This window comes from Triturus cristatus, chromosome 6 (genome assembly GCF_964204655.1).
Source record: "Triturus cristatus chromosome 6, aTriCri1.1, whole genome shotgun sequence".
Taxonomy (NCBI): domain Eukaryota; kingdom Metazoa; phylum Chordata; class Amphibia; order Caudata; family Salamandridae; genus Triturus; species Triturus cristatus.
The window spans coordinates 1,777,930,471-1,777,949,069 of NC_140589.1; the positions used below are offsets into that span (position 1 = coordinate 1,777,930,471).

The 18,599-nt window shown below is 48.8% G+C and overlaps 1 protein-coding gene across 1 annotated transcript in view; it reads left to right on the plus strand.

Annotated features, from left to right (window-relative positions):
- The first annotated feature begins 3,139 nt into the window (after nucleotides 1-3,139).
- The window catches only part of NCOA1 (nuclear receptor coactivator 1), a 1,112,411-nt gene continuing 1,096,951 nt past the window's right edge, over nucleotides 3,140-18,599 (plus strand). The window contains exon 1 of the mRNA XM_085613077.1: nucleotides 3,140-4,316. The gene's annotated coding sequence lies outside the window, so the exon portion shown is untranslated. The remainder of the gene's footprint in view (nucleotides 4,317-18,599) is intronic.

Sequence of the window (18,599 nt, forward strand, 5' to 3'; positions counted from 1 at the left end):
GAGTATCCCTGGCAGAATGTTGCAGTGGACATTATGGGTCCCATTGGGAGTTCGGGAAAATATATCATTTCCATGATGGATACATTTTCAAAATGGCCAGTAATTAAGATTATAAAGAGTTTGGATACTAACACAGTTATAAAAATGTTTGATGAAGTCTTTCTTAGTGAGGGGACTCCAGCTCTAATTATCAGCGATAATGGGGTGCAATTTACTTCTGAGAGTATGACTTTATATTTATCTAAGTGTGGAGTTATCCACAAAACCACTTCTTAATACAATCCGAGTGGAAATGGATTAATTGAAAGGTACAACAGAGTATTAAAGGGGGCTATTCAATTAGCCTTTAAAAACAATATTCCATGGGAGATCCAAGTATTGAAGACTCTTTGGTCCTATAGAGTTTCCATTTCTGAATCTACCAAATTCTCTCCTTTTGAACTCATGAGAGGTAGGAAACCAGGGTCCAAATGGGTTCCAAGTTGGATTAAAACTCTTGGGGATGTCAATTGGTCATCTGCAGAGGTCATGGATAATTTATATTATAAGTAGGGCTCCCGGTTTTCCGTATTTACGGATTTATACATATAAATACAGACAGAAATCGATATTTCCTTTGTCTGTATTTATATTTATAAACGGTAAAATACGAGTAAATGTTGCCGCGCTAGTCTCCCGCCTCCCGATTCCTGCAAGCAAAAACCCAATGCCTCTGGGTTTCAGCTGACAGGGCAGTATTGTGTAACGTGCTAATTCTTCCAGCAATAGTCGGAGTGGCGATGCAGGGGCTCTAGAAGGGGTGAAAAACCAACAAAGCCTCATTACTACTGGTGAGGGGCATGCTTTTGTTTTTGATAAAGCCTCTAGCTGTTTGAACGTGAGTTTCTAATGCTATTACTTCTCAAAGGTTAAATGTTTTTTTCAGCCAGGCACAGCTCCGTACTATACTTCATGTGGTTTAAGCATTAAAAAAATGTCGTAGCACTCTGTGTGTTATGAATTAACTTTTCCTATTAGTCAGGACGGGTAAAATAGATAGAAAAATGTCTGCAATTATATGTGTGTGCCTCATGGGCGTAGGAAGTGTGGGGGGCGCGGGGATATATCCCCCCCAGATTTTGGAGTGGGGGGACAAGGGTGGGGGGACGATGGGACAAAAGAATTTCCCCTCTCCCTGCTGTTATCGCAGGGCCATTAGCATGCGAAAGCGCTACCTAATGGCCCTGCACTTGACCTGCCTGGAGTCAGAGGCCCCCCGCCCTCTGCCTTTTGTTATGCTGCAGGAAGGCTCAGCCGTTCTGGGAAGGGCAGAGAACGAAGAAAAAATAAACGCTGTCTCTTTTCCTTCATGGCAAGGACCGTGTCCACTACTCCTGACCTGCCTCTCTTTATTCCTCCATCTCTTTCTGTCTCTGTCTCGCTCCTGCTTACGTGCTGATTTCAAGAGGCAGCTCTTAAGGTACTCTCTCTTGCCTCTCCTTTTCTTTATTTGTTCCCCTGTGAAATTGATCCAAAAAAGGCTGAACACTTTGGCTGTAAATGTCCTCATTTTCTGACCGTTTTCTATTGAAAAGAAAAACCTCGGAATGGAGAGAAAAAATAGTTAAATACCTAAATAAAGCAATACAGAGTGGACAGCAGACAGGTCAGACTGTTATTTACACCCACACACATTAGCGCCACTTTACAGAGTTTGCCAGTGAAAGCGCTACTTTCTTTTTATCTTCTTTCTTTGAACAACAATGTTTTCCCAGGGTGGGTAAGTGCGCCATTCCTAAAGGGACTGCAATACCTGGTTGATGGGTAGAGTGGAAACGTTTAATATGATCGTTTTCAACTTTTTAATTTTTTTAGCTTATAAAATGCGGCTCTGTGTTTGGGGATGTGGTCTTTTTTAAACCAAACTGCATATATTTTGAAAGGATATAAGCAATGGACATTGAAAGGGGTCCCTTCCTGGTCCTGTAGCCATGTCTTGAACTTTTCAGGCAAAATCACTTACTGATTTCTGAATAATGAGTTTAAAACCGTTAAGGTAACCATGTTTTTTTCTGATTACAGTTCACATGCTTTGCTTATTCTTGCATTCCCTATGAGTGTTTGCTTTTTCCAGGGTGTTATTCATTTTTTTTCAGACAGCATTTTACTGTTGTCTAGTGCATAATTTGAATTTAGTCGCAGCACAATTGAGTTGTGCTGAAGGCAGTGCGAGTTTCTCTCAGTGGGGCAGTATGGTGTAAATAAATGTGGAAAAATACTAGCTGTAGCGTCGCCTTTTGCTTGTGGCAAAAATAAATATGGATAAATACAGAAAAAAAGCCCAAAAAATAAATATGGATAAATACAGACGGAAATGGCAAAAAAATAAATACCATAAAACCGGGAGCCCTAATTATAAGCACAATGAATACAAAAAGTCATATGACAAAAAACATAATACACGTGATGTTAACGTGTCTATTGGTCAATGGGTTAGGATTTAAAAACCTGGTTTTGTTCCAAAGAACAGCAGCAAATTTTTTGATCCGCAACGCATATCCCAAATTTTAAAAAACGCTGTCGTTTTGGAGGATGGGAAATGATGGAATCTCAAAAGAGTTGCATTGTGTAAACAACCTGTCAATGACATTCCTGATAACTGTCTTCCTGAGGATTCTCGACAGTGCAATAAGAACACTAAAGCTACCATTAGTAATTCTCTGTAAAGATCAGCAAGATCCATGGACAACATTCACAACAAGAAGATCCTCGAAAAAATAATAATCAGACTTCCACGTGTTATCGCGCTTGCGCGTAGTTAATTAACGACCCTCACATGTATTTATTGCGGCCCAAAGCGCCCCTGTTCCGGCTTGCTAGACACTACATACTACTTTACCAAGATGGCAGATACTGGCCATTCTCCGGTAGAACACTACCAGGCAAGAAGACATCCAATCACACTACCCTCCTCCCTACACCAAGATGGTGGTCACATATTTGCGTTTTGCGACGACAAGTCTGCGAGAGCTGACAGGCCTACCTCCCCTCTGCGTCATGGCGCACGCGCGTAAACAATCCTGCGCGTGTTTGTGTGAGGGGGTGGGAACATGGCGGCGGGAGCCGCTTCGCGGAGAAGCTGAATAGACACATTTTGACTAGAGCGACGAAAGCACTGCGCAGGGAGAGGGAGGGAGAAGGGGGCTACGGGGGAGGGAAGAGAGTCTGGGAGACAGTCGTGGAGGGAGAGAGGGAGGCGCTGCAGGGTCCGAGGGTGAGTGCGGCACGGGCGCAGAGAGAACACTGAAGGCAGCAATACAAGGTGTAAGAAAAAGTGCACCTTGGCACTGCCAGCCAGAACAAGCGGCGAAACATTCGTCCGCTGTCTCTCTCAAGCACAGCTCTGTGCGCGCCTGAGACGCACCCGCCACACCAGGGAACGTCTCTAAGCTCCGAGACACTCGCTGGTCAGAATCAAACGAAACACACTATATACCCAAGTTCGGGGAATTCATTGGAATTACAGTCACCTACTGGAAAGAGCTAGCAGCTACAGACTGACCGCACAAACAAACACACAAGGGAAGTCTTGACAGCTGGATAATGCAAGCAGAGACCCCCCCAGAAAAAGACCCAGACTCGGGATTAGAAACCCGGTAGAAGGTCAGATATGCAGACACCCGCGAAGAAAACTTAACGCCAAGCCTGCTATAATCCTTTTCTTGGAGAGTGATCTGCTATTTACACGCCCTATAAGAGGGACCTCCCCTCGCCGCCCCTAATCGAAGGTCTGACAGCTGGATACGTAGGGGAATATTGTACACCCCAAATGAATATCTATCTGCGACAGACACAGAAGAGAGACTCATGGGAGGCAAAGGATCGACAAACTGGAGAAGAAATACTCCTTGATCACCCGAGTGCCACAGGCTGAGGAGAAAAAACACATTTAAAGGTTTAATAGAGAGATTGTGGAGAAAATACAGTCACTAACTGGGCGGAAACAAGACGCTCGATGGAAGGGGACACGACAATCACCGTATGAGTTGAGGACACGACAACCACCATATGAATTGGAGACAAGATTCATTCTAAAGGGGATCAGACCAGGTTAACAAGACCCCCTTGGAGAATTGCAGAGCCCCAGGCTTGGAATTGAAGAGAGGCTCTCCGGGAACGAGCTATCCGCCCAGGCTGGGTGAGGATTCCCAAGCGTGCTCTGGGGCAGTACATCCCCTCCCCAGGTTGGGGGAGTGAGGGGCAGAAGCATCCAGACCAGCCGTGCACGAGGATTTGGCAGTGTATGTCTGGTTTCACCCTGGCCCCAACCCAGACAGGTGAGTGTAGGGGCGATTGCAACTATGCCCATTCGAAGCCATCTTCCACGCCTGGGGTTCCAGTAGTGTACTACCAATGGTCTTGTTCGGTTGCAAAAATGCATGACTGATTGTGTTGCTCCCGCCTTAGCTCTTTGAAAAGCAGACAGTTGCTCGTCCGGAGAGCTAGCTAGGCATGTGACATTTGCAGCAAGAGTGGGAGGCGGAGAGTAAAGGGCTTTTGCGAGGAGCGTGCACAGACTGATGTCAACAGAGATGCTTATCGTTTTTGGAGTGAGTTGTTTGTATGTGGGTGAAGGGAAGATACCGTGTCACATTAAACCGTTATGTACAATGGGTTATCCCCCCACGGTTGTAAGTGTCGAGGGTTTAAATAGTACATTGGGCGAAAAAGGCCATCGTGAGGATAAGGAACGGTTGTTTTTCGTGGATGGAGTCATCCCATGGACATTAGTCATCGAAAGAGATGGGTTGTATTCAGTATAGGACAAAATCAGGATTCCCAAAGTGGAACCCCACACGAGCCTCGAGATAGGGGTGCCCTTAACCATTTGGTGGTTTTGCTGCCAAGTTATAAGTTGTCTCTTAGAAATTCCAATAAAAAAATAACTACGTGGTTGCCCCTACGACTATTTATCTTTAAGATTCATGGAGGCCAGATTGATGACCTCAGGATAACACATTGCTGTTACTTTTTCTTGATGGGAGATGACCACCATTCTTAGGGTGGAACATATTTAATCACTGGGGCGCGATCACTCTCCGAATGAATGGTAGATGAGTAGAGATCATAATTCTGAAGGTACATATTGTATCCACCAGTCCACCAGGAGGATTATCATCTTGGACAGCCAGCCAAGGACGTACTTGCACAGCTGTTGACACTCTGATGGTGATGTCAAATGTTAAAGAGCAGGGATAGTCAAAGTATTGTTCACGGTCTGCTTTAAGCCCCCATGACCATTGTATGTGGTCCCCTAGTGAATAGTAGCACTAGGCTGTTCTTTACTTGACTGAGGAGTAAGAAAGCTGTTAAAGGGCAAACATGTATTGACACATTGACTCGGGTAAAGAGACAGAAGCTAAGGTGTCCTGCATCACTTATCTTAAGGAGAATATTAGTTTTTAATGAAGGAACAAACATGTAAAATCTGATAAAATCTATTCAAAAGTGTATTTCATTATTATGCAGATGCATTTCACCCTAGTACATCAGATTCTATCACTGCATTGAGTGACATTCATTAAAAGTGATACTTTAAAAATAATGAGCATAGAAACATTCAATCTCTTGGTGGCCTAGGTTGTTGCTATAAATGGAATAAGATTATAGTCTATTGACTCAAACACGAGGAGGATTTGTACAGTGCACACCCTCATGTATTTCAAGTTGTGCTTGTATGTGAAAATGAGGAATAGGCCAACATGTACAAAAGTAATGGCTGGAATTCTTGAATTAATCTCCACCATCTCTGCTCCATCTCAGTCCCTGATTATTTTGAACACCGTGCTACCTTAGTTTGGACCTAGCCATATGCAAATCATTCTTGGCCTGTTTGAGTCTGAATAGTCCAGGTCCTTAAGGAACCGGAACACAAGTTAGGGCTCATCAGCCAGGTGTGACTTGGTTCCATTGACACAATGTGCATGGGACCCACGTTTGGGCATACTCGTCCCACTTAGGGTGACATACTGAACTAACCATAAAAATGATGGATGGAATGCTTGAATTAATTTCAGCCATAATAGGTTGGAATGCTACCCTAAGCGATTGCCAGTGGATAAGCTTGTTGCAAGCTTCTTCTCATCAGCTTTTGTGTGTTTGAAATGAAGAAAAAGGAGGCAAAGAGAAATAAAATTATTGCTTGGATCACACAGTTTAGTCAAGTTCTGAATCTGGGAGGAATCTCAGTTTTTTTTTCTTTCATATTCTGCACTTCAGCTACAAGATGGGTAACGCTTTCGCTCTCATTTTGCATCAAAAGTTAATGCTTTGATTTTATTTCTTGGTGCAAGAGATTAGAGCACAGGTGGCAGACAAGCCACATGATGTTTTGGCTCTGTTTGGGTTCCAGAATCCAAGAGAACAGCAAGCTGGGCCATATTAAGTCCTCTAGCTCGAGCTTAACTTGAGGCTTCAGTGACTTGCCCATCTCCATTGCATAATGGCAATTAAGGGTTCAAAGGCATAGGAAGGATACGATTAGACTATCAAGCCATCTGGTGAAACAGGAGTGCCAACACCGGGGCTTTAAGTGGGATGCAAAAAGAGGTGGGCTCGTGGCTTACACAAACTAAATTTATGAGATCCCTATAGTGTGCCACCCGGCACACTATAGGGATTCATGTTAAACATAAACAGGAACAAAAAACAGATATGGTTTACTGTAATGTTTTTACATGAATTATTCAGAAATCGATCATTGTTGTTTGTCAGTCTGTAAATATAGTGCCACATAGATCCGTTTCCATGTCTGATTTTAATTACTAGCAGTTCTGAGACCTGAAGGGACCCATCCACCTAAAGCCTTGAACAACGCCACAGTGCAGCACTCTTTGTTTCAAGAGTCATAACTTTCTAATTGAACCATGTTTTAGTGAGTTGCCTATGAAGCTTGGTATTTCTCTCCCCACGGGTAAAACCAAGTGATTGTTGGGTTGCATCCTATTTTCTTACCAAATACTCACTACCAGTGTTTAGTTTGATTTGAGTTTCCCGTGTCTTTAAAAAAAAAAAAAAAAAAAAATAGAGCAAAGAAACATGTTAAGAAAGTGATTACCAAAGAGTGCACAGTTTGTCTCAAGAGGAGGCCGAGATTAAAAATAAAAACATGCCTTCTGGGTCATTAGTTCCCACCTTGCTCCATACACATCAGCTGATTGGGCGGGTGGTTCCCATGGAGGCTCAGGAACTTCTATCACTAAAACTATAACCTTTCCAGATTTTAAATAGTTCACAACCAGCATATTTTGACAAAGTGGTAATGCCAGGATTAAACATTAAATCTCCTAGTGTCATGGAAAATGTTCCAACTGTCCAATGCCTAGTGTCGGAGGTTGAGTGTGTGTGTCTGCTAACCTCTGTGAATTGCTATAAAAGTTTTATCAGGCAATGGTAACCATCGCCTTGGCCACATCTAGAGAGGACGGCAAAGAGGTAATCCCACTCCAGAGTATCAAAGGTCTTCTCCAGGTTGAGGAGCATGCACCACAAGTGCGGTCACCGATCTGTTGAATATCTGGACATGCGTAAGAAGGGGCACAGGTTTAGGAACATGCTAAGGGACGGAACAAATCCAAATTGGTCAGCATGGACCAATGCTGGGATCAGGGGGAGGCAGGCGTTCTGCCAGAATTTTGTAGTCCGTATTTAGGAGCACCAGTGGGCATTAAGAGCCTAACAGCTCCCGGTCTCGATTCTGGTTTCGGCAAGGAGACTAGTAGAGATTCCCGCAACTTTGGCAGCCTTAATGTCTCATGTGGGGTTTCATAGAGGGCTAGCAAGTGGGGGGCCAGTTCTGAGGCATATGCCTTGTAGTATTCAGCCAGCAAGCCATCAGGGCCAGGGGCTTTCCCGGTGGCCAGTGCTCTGATGGCTTCCTGAACTTCAAATAGAGTGATCGGTTCATCTAACTCCGTCTGTTGCTGCGGTGTAATTGTGGGTAGAAGGAGAGGGAAGAGAAACTCTTCCAGCCTATTTGGGTCCACGGCGACAAGCGAGCTGTATAGTGCTATGTAGTGCTTACCGAATTCAGCATGAATCTCCTGTTGGGTGTGCAGCAGGTGACTGAGCGTAGTGCGAGAATTGGCTGATGGCGCTATCAACCATGCCAGCAAGCGACCGGCTTGATCCGCAGAGGCGTCAGTACGAGCAGACTGGGAGACGTAATTTAGGTATCGATGCCTTTCCAGTAACTCTGCATGCTTGCGTTTTGCCTCTACTAAGCGCTGTGTGCCCGTGGGATCTGACACCACGGAGGACTCCAGCCTAGGGAGCGACTGCTCGAGATGTCACCTCTCTGTGTAGTTGCCTACGGATGCCCCAGCTAAGGCCTAAGCAGTGACCATGGATCACTACTCTGTGAGCCTCCCATTCCGACCCTGCATCTGTTTCAGAGCCTGTATTGGTGTAAAAAAAAGTACATATGGCTTCGCGCAGGCCTGCACGATAGGGCTGGTCTTCCATAGCTGCTGGCTGAAGGCGCCATAGGCATGTGGCTTGACCAAAACCTTCTTTATGGCGAATACCAGCTATCTACCAAAACCTCTTTATAGATTACACAAGTAACACAACTTAGAGACTGCTAACACATCAGATCGTAGAGAGCTCCCACCATATTGGAAAATCGGTCCCTGACAGTTCAGTCATGTAAACACAGAATTTCCCCTGAGGAAGGAACCGTCCGGTTCCGAAATGCGTTGGGCGCGACTACTCATGAATGTATTTCTGTAATTGTCAGATATATTGCTTGAAACGTGCATCTATGTTAAACAAATGAATGATGTATTCTAATTCATTTAGTATGTAAAAATTTCATTTTGTATTACTGTTTTGCGTTACTACAATTGAATATATGTACCAGTGGAACAGTAAATTTAATTTCATGAATAAAATAGTAAATCATGCGGATTCTGTTGAAGCAATGGTGTAAATACACCAGGTGAATTGTGCGCAGCACACACAAGCCTCCAACTTGTAATTAACTTACTTGACCAATTCCAAGCCACTGGATCTGAAAAAGGTGGGGATTGTGGTCCGCATGTGTGCGCCCCAGGTAGTCTGTGTGATGGTACCCAGGGAACAGCTCTGCTGAGCCCACGAAACGGTCAATGCGGTCATGTAGAGTATGTGGCGGGGAGTAAAAGGAGTAGATTTTGGTCCCAGGGTACTGTGCGCCCCAGATATCCGTTAGGTGCCAGTGATGCAGCCAGTTGCTAGTGACTTAGCATTGGATGTTGCTGACGTGTGTGAGAAAGGAGGGAGGGAACTGTCCCAACGCAGTGTCTAGTACTGCGTTGAAGTCCCCTCCTATAAGCGAGGGAAGGGTGCTCCAACGTGCTAGTACACCTGATAGGGTGACAGAAGAATGTCTGCTCAGTGTTGGGGGCGTACACCATCCCGAGCAGTATGTGCCTTCCATCTAAGCGACCGGCCACAAAGACATAGCGCTCAACTGCATCCTTCAGCAATTCTTGGTTAAAATGGGGTTCCTGGCCTTACCCATTTCAGTGTCCCTCTAGCATGTGAAGAGTAACCTGTTTTGTATACCTTCCCATGCCACCTGTGTCAGAGGCAGTGAATTTCTGGGAGTGTGACATGTTTCCTGTAGCAGCGCTGTATGTGTTGATTGGCGTTTAAGATGGGCTTAAGTTACATAGCACGCGCTGGTGTATGCATTTCCCTCACATTACAAGAGTTTAATGGACAACATGATTCGGGGAGGGGAGGGGGGGCACGCGCGTGGCATGTGTCTGTAGTGGGCAGAGATGATGGCCAGGGGTTGCAGATGGGGGGCCGCACCTGCTTGTATTGCCCAGGCAAAAGTGGTGTCATACTTCAATTCTTGAAGCGAGGGCTGGAGGAGAGAAGGGGGGTCAAGGAAAGAAACAGGAAAGCAGAACAGGGGCCAACTATGTCAGAGCAGAGGGACAACATGTATGTGCTCAAACTGTGGAGAAAACGTCCCACTACAACTAAAGGCTTATTTTGCAGAGGTACTAGGTGGTGGTGTGTTTCAAAGGTGTTGTGGGTTTCCTGTACTTGCTTGCGATGTAGGCCCCAATGTATCATCTCGCTGAGCTCACAAAGCTTTGTGTCAGGTGAGTGAATGGGGCAGGGGAGAAATGCCAGAGTACATACTTGTTGCCATGGCAAGTGTTGGAGCGGGTCAGGCGTGTCGGGTCGCCGTGGGTTCGCGGGGAGTGCGCTATGTCGTAGAGTGTGGTGCATGATAGGTAGCAGAGTCAATATCTTAGAACAGTTCATTTGCCGTTCAAGGCATGATGCTAGGGAGCAGACCAGTTTCCTCGGCAGTGGGCCAGATTATCGAGGAGTTACCCTCGCTGGGGGAACGGTCAGGTCAGGTGTCAAGCTCTCTTTCGGAGCCGTAGGTGCCCAGCGTTGCAGCGGCCTATGCTCGTGTATCATTTGCACTAGGTTCTGGACTGCGCCGGGTTGGGAGGGCTGTGTGTATTTGGCGCGTTGACTCTTCCTCTGACGGTTTTTCGTGTGGAGGTGAGCGGGTTGCGTATTTTCCTCGTATCTTGGGGACGCTCCTTGACGGTCATTGGACTCCAACCATGTCCAGGCTTCCTCTGCTTCATCAAAGAAGTGTGTGGTGCCGCCAGCCTTGACGCGAAGGCGGGCTGGGAAGAGGAGGGAGTAGCGGATGTTCAGTTTGCGCAACCGCCTTTTCACTTCTAAAAAGGACCCCCTTTATCCCCTGCACTCCCATAGCGTAGTCAGGAAAGAAGAGTACATTGGCATTGTCAACCCTCACTCCTTGCGAGCTTACGGATCTCACGTAGCACTGTGTCCCGGTCCTTGAAGTTTAGGGGACTGAAGAGGCAGGGCCTAGGCCTTGCCCCGGGTGGTGGACGCGATGCCAGTAAGCGGTGTGCCCTCTCAACTACAAAAGAGGGGGAGAGCAATCCCGGCGAGAGCAGAGTTTGCAGCCAGTGTTGGGTGTATCCAACTGCGTCAGTCTTCTGCTCCTTAAGGCAGACCAATCACTTGAATGTTGATCCTGCGGCAGCGCCCCGCCGTGTCTTCAGCCTGGCGCTCTACGAGGTGTTCTCGTTTTTAACAGGTCTCGCATTATGGCGGCTCCACTTTTTTGCAGTGGGGTGGTCCTCCGCGAGTTCCATGTCACGCACTTTGCCTGTGAGCTTGCTGTGGTCATTTTATAGTATAAAGTCCACAGTGATTTTATCTATGCGGTCTTCAAGTGAGGTATGGGTTTAGACCAGGGAGGTACCCAGTCTCTTCATTGCTTTGAGAACTGAGTCTAATTTGGTGTCCAGTACCAGGGACGAAACCACCTCTCGTGCTCACTCCTCATGTTCTGGATGTGTGGCCATGGTGTCTGGTTGTGAAAGGGCTTATGTCGCCCCACCTCGTTTCCGACCCATTGCTTGGCTGCATGTTCCAATGTGTGCTGTGGGGAGCGGTGGGTGTAATTAGTGACCTGGCAGGACCGATCCTGATGCAGCCCGCAGCTTTAGCAAGTTATCAGCGAGGATGTCAGGCAATTATGAGATTGTGTATTTTTTCACAAAGGAAGGTGCACTCAAATAACCAAGTCCAAATTGATGTGTATTCCAAAGATTTTCTCTTGATCTTCGTATTTATTAAAGAAAATAGGCAGCCAACGCGTTTCGTTCCTAACACACAGGAACTTCTTCAGGGCATAAAATAGGTAACACAAGTAATTCTATTCCATATTCGTAGAGTCAGGGGAAATCCAAATCATAATAACGTTTCGCACAGTAGGTGTGTAATAGCACATCCACAAGCTAAAAATGAAGGCAAGATCTCTTTTTACTGATACGTTGCGTGTCGTACACAATATTCAATCAAATTGGTTAGGAATCCATTGTTGGACCAATTAATCCTAGTGTTGTCAAGGAATCCGACGGCATGATAACCGGCAGAGAGCTGTTTCTCTGCCGGTTATCATGCCGTCGGATTCCTTGACAACACTAGGATTAATTGGTCCAACAATGGATTCCTAACCAATTTGATTGAATATTGTGTACGACACGCAACGTATCAGTAAAAAGAGATCTTGTCTTCATTTTTAGCTTGTGGATGTGCTATTACACACCTACTGTGCGAAACGTTATTATGATTTGGATTTCCCCTGACTCTACGAATATGGAATAGAATTACTTGTGTTACCTATTTTATGCCCTGAAGAAGTTCATGTGTGTTAGGAACGAAACGCGTTGGCTGCCTATTTTCTTTAATAAATACGAAGATCAAGAGAAAATCTTTGGAATACACATCAATTTGGACTTGGTTATTTGAGTGCACCTTCCTTTGTGAAAAAATTCTTGGTCCCGCCCTGCATCTAACAACGACGGATGCTGGAAGTTGTTGCACCACGTACACAGACACACTGTACTTTATTAATAAGGAAAACAGTAGGAATCTAAGTGCTTGACCTTGGTCCGTCGTTGGGTTTGCTTTGTTCATGTATAATTATGAGATTGTGGGCTGCCCGTGGTCCACGAAGGGGACCCTCATAAGAGGGTGGCCACCTTAGTGCCACATGAGGGCACACGAGACAGGCTAGTGCGTGGGACCCCCCCCTTGAGGGGCCCGCTACAGCGTCATTTCCGGAAGTGGGTGGGCGGGGACGAGGTATAAGGGCCTCTCCCCACCCACCTGGCGGCCTCTTTGCTGCTGCCCTCGACGCCCCTTTTTTGCGCCCCCCCTTTGGACAAATTTTGTTGTCTCTTCCTTGGGGGTGGTGTCCAAGAAGGAACCAAGGTCATTTCGGCTGATTAACCACCTGTCTTACCCAGAGGGGAAATCGGTTAACCATGGGTTGAAGGAGGGCTTATGCTCAGTTCAGTGACGTACTGTACCCTGGACGTGGCACTGGACTTAGTGAGGAGGGCGGGCAAGGGGGCCTGGTTAGCGAAAGCAGACATCGAATCCGCTGTCGGCTTGTTACCGGTCCACCCAAGCAGCCAACACCTGCTAGATTTCAGGCTAGAGGGCAGGTACTTTTACGATAGATGCATGCCCATGGAGTGCACTGTCTCCTGTGCCTATTTTGAGGCTTTCAGTTGCTTCCTGCAGTGGGCCCTCCAGGAAACCTGTGGGGTGGAAGGGGTGACCTATTACGTAGATGACTTTCTTTTCGTTGGGCAGGAGGGCATGCAGGATTGCAAGAAGGCCCTCACTGATTTTCAGAAGCTGGCCAGTCATCTGGGGATCCCACTTGCGCCAGTGAAGACAGAGGGTCCGGCACAGGTCTTAACGTTCCTGGGGATTGAGCTGGATACCATTGCCGGAGAGTCCAGGCTGCTACAGGACAAGAAAGCGCTTAGAGACCCCTGGGTTATAGTGCGCTATACAAGTCACAAGAAATAAATAAATAAAGTACGGGACTTGGCACAGCAGATCCAGTTAGCATTAGGTCAGGACAAGGCCCCACTTGGGTTTATCCAGAGCCTCCTGAGTAAGCTGAATTTTGCTACTAGGGTCATACCTTCGGGGAGGGTCTTTGCACGAAGGTTAGCCAGGGCCACTGCCAAAGTGAGGAGGAAACACCACATGGTGAGATTGAGCAAGGGGATGAGGAAGGACCTGAGAATGTGGGCAGACTTATTGGCTAATTTCAACGGTTCTGTCATTTGAAGGGCCCCCTGGGCGAGCAGTCCTGAACTAGCACTCTTCACAGATGCGGCAGGCAGAGAAGGTTTTGGGGCAATCTTAGACCGAGAATGGGGTGCTGAGAGATGGCTCAACTCTTGGCACAAAAAGATCACATCCAACATAACTGTGTTAGAATTGTTCCCAATAGTGGCCTACACAAAAAGATCACTCCCAACATAATTGTGTTAGAATTGTTCCCAATAGTGGCCTACAGTGCTGGTGGCAAAGAGAGTCCTGTTCTGGTCCGACAACCTGGCAGTAGTTCAAGCTATCAACTCCCAGTTGACTAGCTGTCCCCTTGTTTTGTGACTTTTGAGGGATCTGGTGCGGGCCTGCCTGTTTAACAATGTAGAATGCAGGGCTCGTCACATTCAAGGAGTGCAGAACACAGCAGCTGACGCTCTCTCTCGTTTTTGGTGTCGCCGGTTTCGGGAGGCGTGGCTGAGAGCGAGAGAGGAGATGACCCCTTTCTCACCACACCTCTGGTTCCTTTTGAAGTGGAACAGCGATTGAGGGGGCTGGGCGAGCTGTCCCTAGCACCCAGGACCAGTAAGCGCTGTAGGGCTTGTATGGCCAGGTTTTGTGCGGTGGTGGGAGCCTGGGAAGATGTGAGGCCACCTCTGGAGCTCAGGGTACAGACTTTCATAGTATGAGCCAAGGATAATGGGAAGAGCCACTCCTGGATTTCTGGCCACCTGTCGGCTAGCAGTCACCACGCTAGGTTGAGGGGCCAGAACGATCCCACTAAATCCTTCCTGATGAGGGCGGCGCTCAAGGGCTGGGATCGAGCCACGGGCTCCGAACAACAGGTCCCCCATCGACTTCAAGACTCTGCAGGGGATGCTGGATTGGGTGCCCAAGGCTACCCATTTAGCGTTTGAAGTAGCCCTCTTTGCAGCCACCTTTAGTCTGGCTTTCTTTGGGGCCTTTAGGATTGGGGAGTTAGTGGCTAGGTCCAAGCATGACACATCGGTGGTGGTATTGAGTGGTAAGGATGCAATACTCTCGGAGGCCTCGCTCAAAATCTTAGTAAGGCGGTCAAAAACAGACCCAGGGGGAGGGGGGGGGGGGGCAGGGGAGAGGGGTCTAGTTGCAACGACTTGGCGATGCTAGGTATTGTCCAGTGGCCCTGGTCGCCGCCTACCTGGCCCTGCTGAGGAAGGGTATCTTCTCATGCACGCAGACAGAGCGCCAGTCACAAAGTTCTAGGTGGAGCACATAAGGCAGACTTGCTTGAAGTTGTCAGGCAACATAGGGCTGGGCAAGAGGTTCTGCAGCCATTTGTTTCGGATAGGGGCAGCCACGACAGCCTTCGGGGCAGACATGTCCGCAGAACGAATTATGCAGGTGGGGCGGTGGGAGTCTCAGTGCTTTAAGAGATACATCCGGCCTTGAGTTAAACAAGGAAGGGGCCTAAATACAGGGGTAGTCTTGTAAATTCAGTCAGTTGTTGAAATGTAAACAGGGGGAACCCATTGTGGCACCAGATGCCGTGTGATTTGCAGTGATGTGTGCACTGACGTGCAATGTAGTGTTTTTGCGTTTGGTGTGTCATGACGCAATAAAAGATTTTGCAACCACACATTTCTTTATTTGCCAGGAACAAAGGTCTAGGTGATTGGCCATTCGGGCGTCGTGAGAGTGGCACAGTGGGCAGAGAGCAGGAAATGGAGGCATGGCTTCTCTGCCACCAAGATAATTTGGCTGGGATACCCGGGTATGCACTGGAACTGTTTGTTGAGAAAGCTACAGCAGAGACTGGGGGGGTATCTCTCCACCCAACGTCCTGGTCATACACTTGGGAGGGAATGTTCTGACTCTTCTGGGGAGGAAGGTACTCTTGCAAGAAATGAAGGACACGATGTGTAAGCGAAGCAATCAGTTGGGGACATGTAAACTGTGGTGGTCTGAAATAACCCCTCGCCTAGTGTGGCAAGGAGCTCGGTCAGGGGAGGCCGTAGAGGCCTTGCGCAGGAGGTTTAACAGCGCTATGCATAAATTCACCGAGCAAAGGGGTTTCGGCTTTATCAGACATGGGCTACTGCACGCCAAGTCTACAGGATGTTTTGAAGAAGATGGGGTACACCTGTCCAGAGTGGGCATGAACTTATTCTTGCTGGACCTGGAGGAGGCCCTGGAAATCAGCAGGATGTAGGTAGGAATGCCGGCCGTGGTGGGGGGCCCTGGTTGTGACGGTGGCCACACCCAGAGCTGTGGCGGAGTTACAGGGTGATCCAGAAGCTGTAAGGTACAGAGGGGTACCCTCTGCAGAAGCACAACAAGGGTCAAAGGCCAAATATCCCCAGGGACGTCCTCGTGTTGTACCCTGGAGGAGCGACGGCGTCCGTTGATCCTACGGGCGGTTGTGGACCTGAGCAACCGGGGGTTGCCTGGAACGCTCCGCCCCTTTCGGGGCGTGATTTAAGGGGGTGGACTGGCGGTCCACCGGTGGGAGGGGTTAGCCCCTCCCCTAAAATTGGTAAGCACCGATTGGCGACGGCCACGGTGTAGTTTGGCTCATCAGGTGGGCAGGCGACGTAGGGGTTGCCTGTCCTTAGATCGCCCGTAAGATAACCCGCCATGTTGGCATATTTGTTATGCAAATAAACCGGCAGCAATTTTCTCCACAAACAAGGTGTCGTGTGGTTTATTTCCAAATAATATTGCTGTATGTGGGATGTGGAGTGTTGCTGATATTGGCACTATGTGGGCTGCCCGTAGTCCACGAAGGGGACCCTCATAAGAGGGCGGCCGCCTTAGTGCCACACTAGGGCACACGAGACAGACTAGTGTGTGGGACCTCCCCCTTGAGGGGTCCGCGCGCAGCATCACTTCCGGTAGGGGGTGAGTGGGGATGAGGTATAAGGGCCTCTCCTCACCCACCTGGTGGCCTCTTTGACGCTGCCCTCGACGCCGTTTCCCTCCCTACCGCTTACCTGACGTAAGTACAAGGGGGGGGAGAAGTGTTCTAACTTGTTATTTTGTGTTGCAGGCGAAGTTACGGGGCGATCCAGAGGCTGTAAGGTACAGAGGGGTACCCTCTGCAGGAGCACAACAAGGGTGCAAAGCCCAAATATCCCCAGGGACGTCCTTGCGTTGTACCCTGGAAGAGCGACGGTGCCCCGTTAGTCCTACGGGCAGTTGTGGACCTGAGCAACCGGGGGTTGCCTGGAACGCTCTGCCCCTTCTGGGGCGTGAGTAAGAAGGTGGACTGGCGGTCCATCGGTGGGAGGGGTTAGCCCCGCCCCCAAAATTGGTAAGCACCGATTGGTGACGGCCTCGGTGTAATTTTGCTCATCAGGTGGGCAGGCGGTGGAGGGGTTGCCTGCCCTTGGATCGCCTGTGAGATAACCCACCATGTTGGCATATTTGTTATGCAAATAAACCTGCAGCAATTTTCTCCACAAACAAGGTGTCGTGTGGTTTATTTCCAAATAATATTGCTGTATGTGAGATGGGGAGTGTTGCTGATATTGGCACTATGTCTCTCAGCAGTCTGTGTGCTCACAACTGTGCCCCTAGACACTGCACCCCACACTGATGCACTCTCCTGAGCTCCTGCACTATAGGTAGTGGTACTCGCCTGTGGGCCTAGGTGCGATATGGCCTCTGTGCCACAGTGCCCCATGTAGATTAGGAGTGTGCCCCGTGGGGGTGTGATGGGAGGTCTGTTCCTGATTCTGCGCTCGATCGTGTGCAGGACCCGTGGGGGGGGCGGGAGGGGGGGGGGATCAGGGCTGGCAGCAGGCACACAATAGGAAGGGGGCCCACAAGGGAGAGCCACCGCCAATGCACCCCATAGTCTCTGCGGGATAGCCCGTGCGGGCGCGAGGCACAGTGACTGGACTCCCCAGGCGATAAAAGGACTAGGCCCGACACGGCCTGCAGACCCAGCAATTTCTTTACTTCCTGCGTTTCTCGTCTGAGGCACCAAGCAAATTCTTGTAGAACAGGTGCGGGAATCAGGGCAGGCAGCAGGGTCGCATCGGGAAGGAATACCATATGAAGAGCGCCCACCAATGTGCCGCACAGTCTTACCAGCACTTGTAGAGCAGGCCGGGTGCGCGCAAGGCTCTCTAGCTGAACCCCTGGGTGATGGAGGCCCAGGCCCTCGGACCTGCCGATTTCCCTCTGTCCCGCACTCCCCACCTGAACTGTTGAGCGCGGGGGTCGGCTTGCCTCCTAGATCGTCCCAGTGTGGATCTGCTCTACTGGGGGTTCAGCACCCCCGTGAACACCTGTCTTGTGGCATCCCTCACACGCAGTGCCGCTGCCACAGGGGCACCAGAGATCAGCCTCCGCCCAAGGCCACCGGGACGGGATTTCCGCCTGGTCTGCAACTGCTTTTACCGCAACGTCGCGGCTCAGGCATGGTCCGTGCGCGCTGTTCAGCTCCGCACACAGGCAAAGCAGGGCTTTTCGGAGCAGTTCCAGAGGCAGTGCGGCCTCGCGCCTCATTACGAAGCGTAAGTCAGAGGACCCTCTGCTGCGGGGTTGATGCCTCAGCAGGGCACCGACCTCGCGTCTCATGCGTGGTAGGCCGCCAGTCTTGCTTCTCTGCCCGCAAGCGATGTCACTCGGCCTGTTCACAACCCTGGGTGTTCTGCACCATCAGCTGCGTCCTGAACCTTGATTGGGGCACTGGATGACGAAGTGTGAGCATAGTAATGTTGTCAGATTATGGGTCCAGGACGCAGAGCCCTCTCAAGACACGTCTACCATTTTTGACGGTTGGTCACACCTCCTCTTCAGGCTCTCTTGATTGTGTCTTTGTATGTATTTTCTCACTCTCGTTCAGATTTACTTTTCTTCGCTAAAGTAAATGGTGGATCCCGCCATATGAGAAGATGCTACGTACCTCTCACATTGATTGTTTGCGTTTTTGTGAAGTAGGG